This window comes from Triticum urartu, chromosome 4 (genome assembly GCF_003073215.2).
Source record: "Triticum urartu cultivar G1812 chromosome 4, Tu2.1, whole genome shotgun sequence".
Classification (NCBI taxonomy): Eukaryota; Viridiplantae; Streptophyta; class Magnoliopsida; order Poales; family Poaceae; genus Triticum; species Triticum urartu.
This window is the reverse complement of record NC_053025.1, coordinates 219691880-219707015: the sequence shown is the minus strand read 5'-3', so window position 1 is coordinate 219707015 and position 15136 is coordinate 219691880. Positions and strand designations below refer to the sequence as shown.

Genomic DNA, 15136 nt, shown 5'->3' with positions numbered 1-15136 from the left:
TGGACTTCATTTGAAACAATGTGGAATAGTTTCGCAACTCACGCCACCTGAAACACCACAAGTAATGGTGTGTCCGAACGTCGTAACCGCACTTTAGTAGATATGGTGTGATCTATGATGTCTCTCACGGATTTATTGCTATCATTTTGGAGTTATGCTTTAGAGACAGATGCATTCACGTTAAATAGGGAAGTGCGCACCCCCCCCTAACAGATTCTAAATGTGTACTTGGACGACCTTTAAATACCTGGATGATATTCCGCATAAACAAAGCCATATCGTCATTTTAATACAATAAGCAAGCAGGGTCCCATAAAACAAATAGCTACTTTTTTTTTGCTGTGTAGCAAATTCATTACTTATGGGGGCATCAAGAAGAGCTCTCTGCACAAAGGATTCATTACCTGAGCGAGGCATACAATTCAAGCAGCCTTTCACGGGTTCACATTAACTGATAGCATATAACCACAAGATTTTATTTCTTGAAATATAAGACCGCACCAACCTGCAGAAAGGAAACACGAGTTTTACAGCAGGTAAGTGGCCACTGTGAAAAATTGAAGATAAAACATAACGTGGTCATTCAACAGGTAAAACTGAATTTGAGGTGAAGTCACTAAATTGAGCATTTGTTTCCCCATTGGACATGTTGGAATTCAAAAACATCCAAAAGGAGAAGATAATGCATCAGCCAAACTATCAAAATTAGAAAATCTCTGTCAGGCACAAACAAATGCACCAATACGTGAACCTAGACAACAATATAAATAAAAGGTTATATTTTTCCAGCGAACAATCTCGGGCTGCCTCGAATTACAAGAATTTTAACTTATGCGGGCATCAAGAAGAGCTCTCTGTACAAAGGATTCATTACCTGAGCGAGGCATACAATCCAAGAGCCCTTTCAACGTTTCACCTTAGATGATATCATATAACCATAAGTTTTATTTCTCAAAATATAGGAGGTGTACCACCCTGCACAAAGGAAACAAGAGTTTTACAAGTGTCCAGTAGCCAGGGTTGCATAACTGTGAGAAATTGATGATAAAACACAATGTGATAATTCAACAGGTAAAACCGAATTTAAGGTAAGCTAACTAAATTGAGCATTTGTTTCCCCATTGGACATGTCAGAATTCACAAACATCCAAAAGGGAAAGATAATGTATCGACCAAACTACCAAAATTAGAAATTCTCTGTCATGTACAACAAATGCACCAACCCATCAACCTAGACAGCAATACTAATAAAAGTTACATTTTTCAAGTAGCCAGGCTGCCTCGGATTACAAGAATTTGATCACTATTCTTACTAAGAAACAAGTAAAGTACTGAAGTAGTACATGTTAGCATCAATCTCATTACTATCCAGAGAAGCTCAATTCAGGCAAAACAAGCCAAGGAAGCACACAACAACCAGAAACAGTGAGTGAAGCAAAGGAACCGAACCTAAGACACCCGAGGAGGAATTTGCCATCTCTGCCACCCAGCCCAAACGATACCCCAGCAGAATTGAGGAGCACGAGGACGATATGCTCACCCCACGAGCAGCTCCATGGATCTTGGCCCTCTCCGTGGCCAGGGCGACGGACTGCGATGGCGAGCACGAGTCCATGGAGGGGATCAAGCAACGCTTCGCGGCAGTGCATGTGTGGCTCGCAGGTCGACTGTGGGCGGTGCGTGTCGGAAGAACTCACGTGTGGTTGCGGCAGTGCACAGCCAGGCGAAGCTCACGGCGCGACGGCGACCGGTGCGTGCGTGCGCGTAGTTGCCGTGAGTGGCTACCTGCGGTGTGGCCGCTGCACGACATACGACAGCACTCGGCCCCTTCGCTGCTCCCGCCACCTCTGTAGCTCATGGTGGCGAGCCGGCGACGTCTCTGCGGTGAGCCAATGCTATCTAAATGGTGTGCGGCACAGGAGTAGAGAGAGCATGTCGGGATAACCTTATCTCTTTGGTTATTTTACATTTTAGCACTTATGATTTCCCTTATTCGTAACTAAGTTCTATAGCTTGCATGTTAGTACTTTTCAACACTTCTAAGAGGGCAATGAGGGAATTATGCTTGAATGAAATTTTTTATTTCTACTTTAACTCGCAATCGATTGGTCTGAATCAAATGCATATCATATTGATGCCACCTTTATTTGTCAAAATCATTGTTGGATGCACTGTCGCTAAGCACCTATAGATCACATGAAACAATTTGCAAATGCTTTGCATCATTTCATTGGAGGTACACATCCCGCGGAAGGCTCCACAAGAATGATATAAGCTACAAATGAGTGCAATGTGTCCGGTCTTGCTTGGAAAAAAGGACAATGTATAATTTCCATCTTGCAAGATGAAGCACCCATGCTGATAATAAATGTATACTTTGCAAATTCTTCATGTGCATGTCTTGCTTTTTTTTAACTACAAACACATGCTCATAGAAGTTTGACTACAAACACATACACACATAATGTATCTACGGGGCGCGGCGTGCCGCCGCGCGGGCATGGCTAGTAATTATTACACCCGCAGAGAAGAGAAAGATCCAACGATGTTCATACCCAGATCCACTCATTTTACTTCTTGATGTTCCATGGTTATCAATGTAAATCACATCTATATTGAAGTTTCGCATATGAAACAACTTTCTGATTTACAATTAAATGTACATTTACAATGATGAATGTTAAGCATCGGATATGTAATCAGAAAGTCTGGGAACCAAATTTTAAAATATGACATGTACATACTGTTTGTACAAGTTTAGCCTGAAATAGCTCCAAGAACTTTCTGATTTACCATTCCAAAATATGGACTCACAATAATAAACTTTCTCACTCGTAGTGATACCCTCTAGGAAATATGTAGTCCCCAATTAATTCCTACTGATATGTACATATTGTTCTTTCTGATCACATGGCATGGAATACAATGTTCACAGGCAAACATAGCTACAAAAACATATCAGTATATGCTTTGATAGTGATAGATTCAGTATTTAGAAAATAAACAACATACTGACCAAATTATATTAAGAAGTAAAATGTACAAGATTCAGCTTACCATATGCTTGGAAAGAGCCTTTTCAATCATTTTATTGGTCCATCTGTCTCTAGTAAGGCACAAGCCAATTTCCCTCTATTTGTAGTCTGTAGAAATGATCCCAGCGTAAGGTTGAGCAAGCAAACAACTCACATATTGATGGAAATGTTTGAGAAATTATATATTTTAGTAAACATGCCTGACCTGTAAAAAGCCATGGGTCTTTCTCGGTCTTGTAGTGCAGAGCTCAACAACTGAAACTAAAAATACATGTTGTGTCGACACAAGCTGAAACATGGCTTAAAGCACATCACATGAAACATCAGTCTATCCTACGCCATTTGAGTGTGGTGGCGCTGAAGGTTGATAATATCACTTCGGAAGCACATAAGCTAATTTCAATCCTTTGTCAAAAGCCAAAATGAAGACAACCACATCACATCCCATGAGATAGAAGATTAAAGAACTTACCATCAAGATGGAAACCGGGACGGATTCTCCTTCGTCGGATGTTGGTAGACGATGTCAAAATCAGGGCATGTCATACTATGCCTCTGATGCGTCGGACATTACCAAACGAACAACGGAGGCTTGGCCAGTTCACGAACCCATGGCGTCCACCCCTCGTCGAGTCCCGTTCCTTCGCCGGCATCATGGGTCAGGCATCAACGACAGTCCCCCATTGCTGTTGAGCACGGCCTACAACGTCACAACACCAAAGTTGCAAATTGTCTTGATTGGACTACAACACAGAAAACATCATTCAAATAGCAGATTATAAATATGCAAGAGAAAATTATATTGCGCTATCGCATATATCAGACAATCTCTGTCTTCCCCTTGCTGCACACAACAAAGAATGCTGGTAAGTGATGCCTTGAGTTAACTGATGCCCTGCTAAATAGATAACCGCAATCCAAAATCTGTACCTGTTGAACTATCATTTTATAAGCACCTCCTGTAAGAAGTCTCCAATAGAAAGTAATGTTACTGATGGTTAGGTAAACCTGAACGACATAAAAATCAAGATTGTACTATTACTGATAGCTAGCTAACATGAAGCACAAAGAACTTTAAAATAACCTTGTTTAATCAGCCGTATCTCCTCGAACATTGAGCAGCTCCACACGAGTGCCTCCCCTCCATCTAGGTAGATAGATTGCCAGTAAAGTGGACCGATGTGCATCGTGTCATATTGTTCTAGTCATATATAGAACCAATATAGATTATTACATAAAAAAATGGCATATCTCAATCGGACCAATTTATGCATAGATGGGGGTAAATTAATTGGATAATCAAGAAACATGACAGAGAGATTCAATCACTATTTTTTCCCCTGCACAGAGAAGCAATTGGTCTACTAATGCATGGCAGAATGTATGTCTTGCCCGAAATCAACATAGGAAGCTCTTTTTCTTTCACCAAACTTGAAACATCAAGTGTACCCTACCTGCATACAGAACAAGACCAAGATCAACACATGCTTGTAAAATCAGAGACCACCAAATTTGGTTCAAACACAAAAGAAAAAGGAAGAGCCGCCAAGTCAGGCCGCAACCGCCTGGTTGTAACTGTTGCTGCTAGCGGACGTGTGTAAGAGGAAATCAGGCTGCCCCAGCTATATGCTGAATTGCACGTTTATTACCAAAACAGAAAATTACATATTTTCTATTTGATCAGCAACCTGCTTGGATCATCATGAAATGCCTTGTGGACATAAAAAAATACATATCAATTTCTTTATGAAAAATGAAAAGATCTTCGTCAGTCAGGTGTATAACATCTTCTGGAAACTTTAAGTTTCCTCAAGAAGCTTAGCTTGCCCAGAAGGCATGTAAACTGCTAGTAACTCGGTTTGCTTCAGAATGGATTCTAACTTAAACTACAGGTGAGGCATGAAGGTATAGACAACAACTTAAAAAATTCCCCAGACCAACACTAAATAAATGGGTGACTTGCAGAAATATGAGCCGTTGAGGCATCAGATAAACTTATTTTGCTAGGGGGACAGTATGAATAGCAGTAGCAGGTAGACTTGGCACAACTGGAACCTGCTTGTCATGGAAGGTGCTCGTGGTACCTGAAACAGCTCCACCCTTTGGAGGACTTGTGATCGACCACGCGTCAGGCCTCTAGGAACAGCGGGTTCTCCTTCGTGATAACCAAAGCAGCTTGGTTTGGTCAAAATCATAAATCAGCGAGAATCAAAGCGCACATCAGTCTGAACCCTCGGCTAGCTCGCATTGCTGCTTCCTTGCCGAAATTGGCGAGTCCAAGACTCTTCAAACTCGTATTGAATCTTCTGGCAGTGATTCCTTGCGCAGCTCCTTTCTCTGGGTCATGTGAGCCCAGGTAGCAGTAAGCATATTTTGCACAAGCAGCAGCTTAACCAGCAAATGCATTTTTACGGGTCGGTGATGTGAGTCTTGCTCGGACACCACCGTGACGACCCGCAAACAGATAAACTGCAAATCTCGCATTGACATAAGATTTCACAAACAAGTTCAAATCCAAACAACACAAACAGTTTTACGCGTAAATAGAAGCCAAGTTCATTACGGCTAACGCAAAAGAGGGCCCTACAAAAGGTTTGCGCCCATGTCCGGCATCATCTTTATCGATCTTCACTCCGCGCCATCGAGTCCACCTTGAAGTTCATCGACGCCACCGAATCCACCTCCGGCGCTTGTTTCAACTCCCGCACCGAAATCATCCACATTGCCACCATATGGAGCGGAGAAAACATCACCGGAACTATAGCACGAACCGGCCGACGCCACCATTCTTCTCTTCAAGATTTCCCTCCTTACCATATCATGCCATGTTTTGGTGAGGTCGTCCATATCATTGCGGTTCATTGACATGATCTTGTTCTCTTCGAAGCGCGGGTCATCGCGGCGGGGACGGACGGATTCCCGCCCTGCACGACAACGTTGCCCTGCCGCTTGCGTGCAGGCGCGGCTTGGGCTTGGGCGACGGCGGCGGGGGGGCCTACTTGGCCGGCGACGAGATCCGCCCGAGCGGAAGGGGCGTGGTCGACCTCGACGGTGACGGGGGACAGCAGGGGGTCGTCCATGGCGGCGACAGACGGCCGGGGAAGAGCAGCTGGAGCTTGCGGAGTGGGAGCAATGGTGGCGGAGGGTGCGGGGAGCGGGAAGGGCCGCGCGGAAATGTCCCTTCCGCCAAATCTCGCGCGGGATAGGGGTTGAGCTCGGGTCGACCTCCCAGCCCGTGAAGATAGAGGTTGGGGGAGAAGATTTGCCGCGCCCCGCAAAAAAATTTGCGGGCCGGGGCGGGATGCGGGGTCTGCTCGTGCAGATTTTCTGTCCCCGACCCGCAATTTGGCGGTTATTTTACGGGCCGGGGCGTTTTGCGGGGTCTGCTAGAGTTGCTCTAATTTTCATAGGTTAATTTTCGTAGGGTTTTTTCGGCCCTTTTTCTCTAGTGCGACGGGAGTTATGTCCTTGGATCGACGGACGTGGAGGGATCGCTGGTCTTTTTTGGTCGACGTGTCGGACGAAAATAAACCAGGAGAGGTGGGACAAAAATTAACCAACGGAGACTATCAACTGAGACATTAGGAGTAGAGATGAAGGCATCTCTACTCCTAATGGAGCAGTTGGTAGCCTGGTACTCCGACTTTATTTTCGCCCGGTTTTATTTTCTTCACCTCCCACCACCTCTGTACCATTGGTTTTTATCTCTTTATAGATCATTGCAAAAGGGGTAAAAAAACACGTACTTTTAGGATTGCACTTACCATATGATGTTGCTTCCCTGCACTTGTATATCCCCTTTGCCTAGAAAAAAATCCACGCACCAAATCTTTGCTATATGGTATGTCCTCTGAGACACCTACCAAAACACATGTCTATTCCATAACAAAAGATCACATACCAGAAAACTAGGAAACACGTATGCGTAGGCCATCCAAATCAATTCAGATCAATCATTCCTTAAACATGCATGGGCAGGCCATCCAAATCAATCACCCCCACATCTGTACACATCTCTATTATTAAAGCTCAGAGAAAAAACCAGCATTGCGTCTTTTGTTTCCCGATGTACGTTCACTGTCTCCTCTGTCTCTCTCTTGGCCAGCTAGGGTTTATCACACCCGATTTGCTCTCTTCGCCACCGCCGACACTCCCTTCCCTCGCTCCCGAGATGCACCAATGTTTCCCTCCATGTCCACCCATCGACGACGGCCTCAAGGAGGGTCTGGTTGGCAACACCGCCGGTGAGGCGCGACTCCTCAACCTATTCTGAGTGGTGGGGGTTCGAACTCCTCCGAGCATGCAATAGGCGGAAATCCCTTCGTCTTGCTTCTCGGCTTGGTTGCTGATCCAACTAATTCAGATAGCTTTATCCACATCCCATCGATGATCTACTCACAACACGACAACATGTGCTATTACCTAAGAGGAAGATACTATGAAGACGGTAAGGGACGACTCCTGTGGCACAGGAAAAACCGGTAGGCAATATATTGTCACGTGAAAAAAATCACGGGCAATAGTGCTTGTTGATCTGATGTCATTTATATGACTGATCAAAAACAAGCTTATATTTTGTTTCCCTCTCATACCTTTAATTGGCATCCAAGCAACTTTTTAAATTTTTAACAAAGCATTCTTCTAATTGTGTAGGTGATGATGGAGTAAATACCGGGTTGTAACCTTATGTATGCATCTTGTTGTGTGTGCTATTGAATTTCCATTGAAGAACAACTTGAATTTGAGATCATTATCTTACAATAGTTAATTTTGATTGTCATCATAAATTATGCTTAAACATTAACATATATAGATAAAATTCTACGAATAATGGTTTCCGTTTTCCAATACAATATGGATAGATAAACTTCCAAGGCTACAAAGATTTCTAATTCTATATTGCAAGTTTATTATCATATTTTTCTATTTTCGCAGTTATCTCTATCTCACATGACTGCTTGCTTTCATATGGTAATATACTTCTCTCACAAGGAAATTACAAAAGTAACATCATTTATAATTCTCTACTAGGAAAATGCTCGTGCGCTGTAACGGGGCATACAAATTTTAGTGGTCAATACCAATAATATTTAGCATATATCTTTACTACACTCATGCATATCCCGCGGTATTGTCGTTAGCGTTAAATCACTTCTTATTCTCTCATGGACCATCTCCGCCCCTCCGCCTTTCCAACCCAATCTCAACACCGCTCTCACTCTCCATCTCTTAGATCACAAACATGATTCGCCATATGACTTCTACCTGTGAAAAGCGAGGAAAATATATTTAGAAATGCTTTTTCCATTGTTCTTATAAATAGAAAAAGGACTCGCCAAATGAAATTTTGATATAGAAAAAAGAATAACCATGATGAAACGTTGGTTGCTTTCGGCTGTACTCCATGTAGGAATCCAGTACTATCTTAATTTTGTCCATTGTTTAAGGACTGCACATGCATCTCTACTCCTAATGGACGAGTTGGTTGAATAGTCCCACCACTTTTGTCTGGGTTTTTTTCGTTTGGCTTTTTTTCGTCTGGTTTTTCTTCGTCCCACCTCCCACCACCCCCCTCCCACCGGTTTTCCTCTTTCTCGTCTGGCCGACAACACCCAACGTGTTGTTTATGGTAATCAATCATAATTAATCCACATATGGTAAGGCTATAAATTCAGAAATCTCAAATATGATAATTATAGTAATAAATCAATCCATGTATGGTAAGGCTATAACTAAGGAAATTTCGAATATGGTAATCCATGTATGGTAAAACTCAGAATCAAAGCTTTCCAAAAAAGTTCTTCTTGCCATACCCTAGTCGTGATCTCCTAATCATCATGAGGCATTATTTCCATCTATTTCTCAGCTGAATCAGAACTTTCCAAAACTTTGTCTGACTAAATCACAATTTTCCTTCCTTCCCTATCATCTCAATCGAATCATGAGCTATAGGTAAGTCATTTCGTTCTCCACCTCGCATGGGTTGTACTGATTTTTATCATGGTTTGGCCCCCTGCCGTACAAGCCGCTCGATTCCTCCTCCCTCGCTCAATTCCTCCACCCTATCTTCTTCTTCATGGCAAGCGACCCAGGTAGCGATGCGTGCCCATTATGCATCAGCGAGGAGGACCAGGAAACGGTGATTGCCAGCCCCGCGCTCGTCACGTGAACCCGTTCACCGTCAGGTCATGCTGGTGTGTTACGGGTGTAGGTGCACCTTACCTTAGCCATGGAGGTTTGCCGGTGGACAACGGAGGCCTCGCCATGGACACCAGTATCCCTCTCCTCTTCCTGCGCCCTACCTCTCCTTCCTCAGTCTCTACCTCTCTCTCTTTTTCTCTGTTACAGGAGATCTGCAGACGACGCCGCAGGCCCTGCCCGTTCGCTGCCGGTCACCTCGCCTCGCTGGTTGATCTCACCGCCGGATATGCACGACTCCGCCGCCCTGTACTGTCCTCGTCGGGCACAATCATGGCGGCGCGAACACTGTATATAGTGGCTACAATCGGCGGCCGATTCAACAGCGCGGTGGGCACTAGCGAGTAGCGGCCCAGCGAGCAGTGGCTGTGCTGGCCCTGTCTACCGCCGAGGCGCAACGGCTCGGGCCCAGACTCCAAGTTCGTCATGGCGCTCAGCGCAACTCCCCTTGCGCCGGCTGACTCATGCATGCATCCACAATCTAGCTAGCTAATTCCTCCCTTTGACTGCTATTTTCTCTGGTTGTACTGTTCCACAGCTTAGGGATCATCTACACAATCCATCGTCTCATGCATGCACAATCTAATTAATTTGTCTACTGACTGCAGTTTACGAATTGCTCCACAGATCATTTATAGAGATGATTTCAGACTTAGAAGTGTTGAGGTCATGATGCTCTAAATAGTTTTGAAGTTGTATTCACGACATCATGATGCTCTAAATGAAATAAAAATTTGATGGATTCAAGAAGAAAAAGGTCAGGTATGTTTAGTATGCACTACAGTAGAAACTTCACTCGTGGTCATCTTGGGATACTTGTACATGCTTGGTGTTACAATAATTCTACTAATTAATTCCATGAAAGTGCTGAACTTTGCTCAGTGAACAAGAAACCCACTGGGTAACATATTTGGACGCCATACAAGTGGATCTGTATTTTTTCATCAAGGTGTTGTCTCATCTTTTAATTTGCATCGTCGCTCTTGAATAATTAGTTTTCATAGAGATTTATCTTTGATCTGAATATTTTGAACTTTCTTTTTGCATAACCTTGATAAAAGAATTGACAACAAATAATCAGAGAAGACTAGCCAACGAGATGAGGAGAGGAAAGAAGTAAAAAGAGACAAAATACAGTATGATATATCAATTTAGAAGTCGTAGCAATGCACATCTTTCTAAATATATATATCTTTATGTGATTGGTCACAAGTTGTAGTTGGTAGTGGTAGTAGTATATATTCTCTATAATTGTTTGTGCAGCTCGCTGGTGCTGTGCTCACACACCGTTCTAATTAATCTTATCCGACTTCTAGGTATGTATTAATTTTATCTTGATTAGATATTAAATGATTAATCAAACACAACTGGTGTTCATCCAGACTGCATATGCCTGATTGTATTAGTGTCAGCTTTTTCAAGTCGAGTACTACAATGTTCGAAGGGAAATAATTTTAAATTGATCACCTAAATGATACAAGACAACATACAAATTAATCAATCTTAATGTCTACACATTTTATTTGCTCCTGTGTTCACCTCTTTCAAGTTACAACCTCATGGTACTCTTGATTCTTTTGACATTTGTATTAACCGACAATTATTTGGGGGTACAAAACACGGTTATCCATTGGCTACCTATAGTCTTTCAGCACTCAGTTAATACCCCCAGTCTGCCTCTTTCCCAAAGCCGGATAGACATGGCCGCATCAAAACCAAACTATGCATATATTGTTGTCTCCCGTGAGGTTACCAGGTGACTATTACTTATTGTTAGTGTACATCTACTATACTATTTTTAAGTGTCAGACACGTTCCTCGTGGTTGTGTTCTAATGATCTAATGGCTCTGTAGCTAATTCACTCTTGACATTGCTTATTCAAGTTGGAACCATGATCCTGCTTTAAGTATACAGATTGTGAATGAACCCCCTACCAGTTTTGTGTTAAAGAGTTCCAATATTATTTCTTTGTAGTTATCAAGTAGGTTTTTTTTTTGTAGAGTCAACGGTATATAGATATGCATGATAGCATTATTTGTTCAAAATTACCCTTCATCTTCGGACTAAATTCTGATGTGCATATTTTGTTTGCAGGAAATAAATAATGTTGACTTCTTTGGACGAAAGTGAACATGATAGCTTGTGTTCTTTTCTACATGAAATAGTAAAAACGGTGCGATTTTGTTGTAATTGCTTGCTCTTAGTTACAATCTTCACTGGATGCAAGTAGTTATGCATCAAGTTTTTTATTGTTGATCTCCTTTTGCATGCATATTTTCTCCATTTTTGGTCTTCGCACAATATCATAGCTATATATTCTTACCGATCGTTGTGTATGGCTGATCAAAGTAGAAGTTTGTAGTCATATTTCTTGCCACTATACAGAATAGCACAATTTTATTGTATGTCCAAGAAGTTGGAAAGATAAATTTTTCTAGGTTATATGTGACTACAATTTCTAAACATAAAGTAAGTTGATGCTATTGAGTCTTCACTGTTTCCTTCACAAAACTATTGTAGCCATACAAACAAAGGCCATCATGGAGTACATATAACATGGATTTTCTATTGTGTTAATTGTTCTGTGACCCTCTGCTTCTAATATATGCAATAATTTGAGATGAACCCAAATCTCTCCTTTTTCACTTAAGTAAATTATCTGCCTTTCTTAGAAAAACTGTTCTGAGTAAACTTTATTTATCATAGGCATATTTCAACTATTAAATCAGTTATGTGGTCAGCATTGGATGTTTATTCTGTGGAATGTGCGAGCGTCACAATCTTGACTAAAGCTACAAAGAGATTATCTTAAAAATTGATTGCATAGAGTATAAGATATCACCCTGAATTTTATCTCTCGCAGGACATTTGGTATGCCTTTTCGTTATCCTTATTCTGTGCACATATAAGTTATGTATAATCTTAGGGGATGGCTAACCTTTGAAAATTGTGAAAGTTTGACAAGGCATTTAATATTTTGATGCAAGGTGGAGGTGCGGGAAGAAAACAACAAGAAGAAGGATTGTGGGAGGAAGAGGAGTGTCATGTGGTGGCTGAGAAGAGGGAGGGGGCATGAAGATGACGAGGAGATGCATTTATCTACCACATCATGAGCATGAGATATCATCACATGTAAATAGTATATGGCTCATATCACACAGCCTTTCTTTTTGTAAAAACATTTTGTTAGCACATTTCTTGTTGTACATATAGTTTTTTTAGCATGTGGCAACACATGGGCATCCAGCACTATGTGAATAAATTCACTTTTGGTCCATTTTAAACTTGCTAATTGGCTTCTTACAACTCACGATGGATCTTTGTAATCCAATGTCTGATCGAACATAGAGATGAAAGAACTAGGAATCCGCACGGACTCGGTGCACGCCTTGGTGGTGGATCGGCACATACACAAGGGGAGGGGATTAGGGCGGAGAGCGGGGGGCATCACTCAATTTTAAAGGAGAGGGCTCAGAAAAAGGAAAGGGTGTGTCATGGGGCAGGGTTTCTGTATTGGGCCCACGTGTTGAAAATAAGACAACCACATTTCTTCCCCACATATGGTCTGGATTTGGGGAGCCCAGACTGGAAGAAATGAGCTTCGACCTTGAGGACAAACTAAATCATTTGTTTGATTCACTTATATGCACTATAGCCCATAGCAACGCACGGGCGTTCTACTAGTTTATGTTACAAACCAATCGTTGAATTTTTGACCGAAGATTATGCCTGGTAATAATTATTGTGTGTTCACCTTTTGGCCGAATATTGGGTATGGTGTTAATTACTGTGCGGACACCTTCCTAACCAATGCTCCTCAAATAACCTTACGCCATCAACCACGATCCGTGTCGATAAAAAAATATTTGGGGAGCAGTTGGTAGCCTGGTACTCCGGCTTTATTTTCGTCCGGTTTTATTTTCTTCACCTCCCACCACCTCTGTACCATTGGTTTTTATCTCTTTATAGATCATTGCAAAAGGGGTAAAAAAATCACATACTTTTAGGATTGCACTTACCATATGATGTTGCTTCCCTGCACTTGTACATCCCCTTTGCCTAGAAAAAAATCCACGCACCAAATCTTTGCTATATGGTATGTCCTCTGAGACACCTACCAAAACACATGTCTATTCCATAACAAAAGACCATATACCAAAAAACTAGGAAACACGCATGGGCAGGCCATCCAAATCAATCACCCCCACATCTGTACACATCTCTACTATTAAAGCTCATAGAAAAAACCAGCACTGCGTCTTTTGTTTCCCGATGTACGTTCATGGTCTCCTTTGTCTCTCTCTTGGCCAGCTAGGGTTTCTCACACCCGATTTGCTCTCTTCGCCACCGCCGACACTCCCTTCCCTCGCTCCCGAGATGCACCAATGTTTCCCTCCATGTCCACCCATCGACGACAGCCTCAAGGAGGATCTGGTTGGCAACGCCGCCGGTGAGGCGCGACTCCTCAACCTATTCTGAGTGGTGGGGGTTCGAACTCCTCCGAGCATGCAGTAGGCGGAAATCCCTTCGTCTTGCTTCTCGGCTTGGTTGCTGATCCAACTAATTCAGATAGCTTTATCCACATTCCATCGATGATCTACTCACAACACGGCAACATGTGCTATTACCTAAGAGGAAGATACTATGAAGACGGTAAGGGACGACTCCTGTGGCACAGAAAAAACCGGTAGGCAATATATTGTCGCGTGAAAAAAATCACGGGCAATAGTGCTTGTTGATATGATGTCATTTATATGACTGATCAAAAACAAGCTTATATTTTGTTTCCCTCTCATACCTTTAATTGGCATCCAAGCAACTTTTTAAATTTTTAACAAAGCATTCTTCTAATTGTGTAGGTGATGATGGAGTAAATACCGGGTTGTAACCTTATGTATGCATCTTGTTGTGTGTGTTATTGAATTTCCATTGAAGAACAACTTGAATTTGAGATCATTATCTTACAATAGTTAATTTTGTATTGTCATCATAAATTATGCTTAAACATTAACATATATAGATAAAATTCTACGAATAATGGTTTCCGCTTTCCAATACAATATGGATAGATAAACTTCCAAGGCTACAAAGATTTCTAATTCTATATTGCAAGTTTATTACCATATTTTTCTATTTTTGCAGTTATCTCTATCTCACATGACCGCTTACTTTCATATGGTAATATACTTCTCTCACAAGGAAATTACAAAAGTAACATCATTTATAATTCTCTACTAGGAAAATGCTCGTGCGCTGTAACGGGGGCATACACATTTTAGTGGTCAACACCAATAATATTTAGCATATATCTTTACTACACTCATGCATATCCCGCGGTATTGTCGCTAGCGTTAAATCACTTCTTATTCTCTCACGGACCATCTCCGCCCCTCCGCCTTTCCAACCCAATCTCAACACCTCTCTCACTCTCCATCTCTTAGATCACAAACATGATTCGTCGTATGACTTCTAGCTGTGAAAAGCGAGGAAAATATATTTAGAAATGCTTTTTTCCATTGTTCTTATAAATAGAAAAAGGACTCGCCAAATGAAATTTTGATATAGAAAAAAGAATAACCATGATGAAACGTTGGTTGCTTTCGGCTGTACTCCATGTAGGAATCCAGTATTATCTTAATTTTGTCCATTGTTTAAGGATTGCGCATGCATTTATGTTACAAACCAATCGTTGAACTTTTGACCGAAGATTATGCCTGGTAATAATTATTGTGTGTTCACCTTTTGGCCGAATATTTGGTATGGTATTAATTACTGTGCGGACACCTTCCTAACCAATGCTCCTCAAATCACCTTACGCCATCAACCACGATCCGTGTCGATAAAAAATATTTGGCATTGTAGACGGGTCCAGATAAGCCGGAATGGACGATCTCCTTATATG

The 15136-nt window shown here is 41.9% G+C and overlaps 1 long non-coding RNA gene across 1 annotated transcript; it reads right to left on the bottom strand.

Annotated features, from left to right (window-relative positions):
* Positions 1-264: 264 nt before the first annotated feature.
* Positions 265-1905, bottom strand: LOC125553774. The gene is made up of 2 exons (XR_007304197.1): positions 875-1905; positions 265-505 (listed from the first exon to the last, which is right to left on the bottom strand). It is a non-coding gene; the product is annotated as an uncharacterized LOC125553774 (long non-coding RNA).
* Between the last annotated feature and the right edge of the window lie 13231 nt (positions 1906-15136).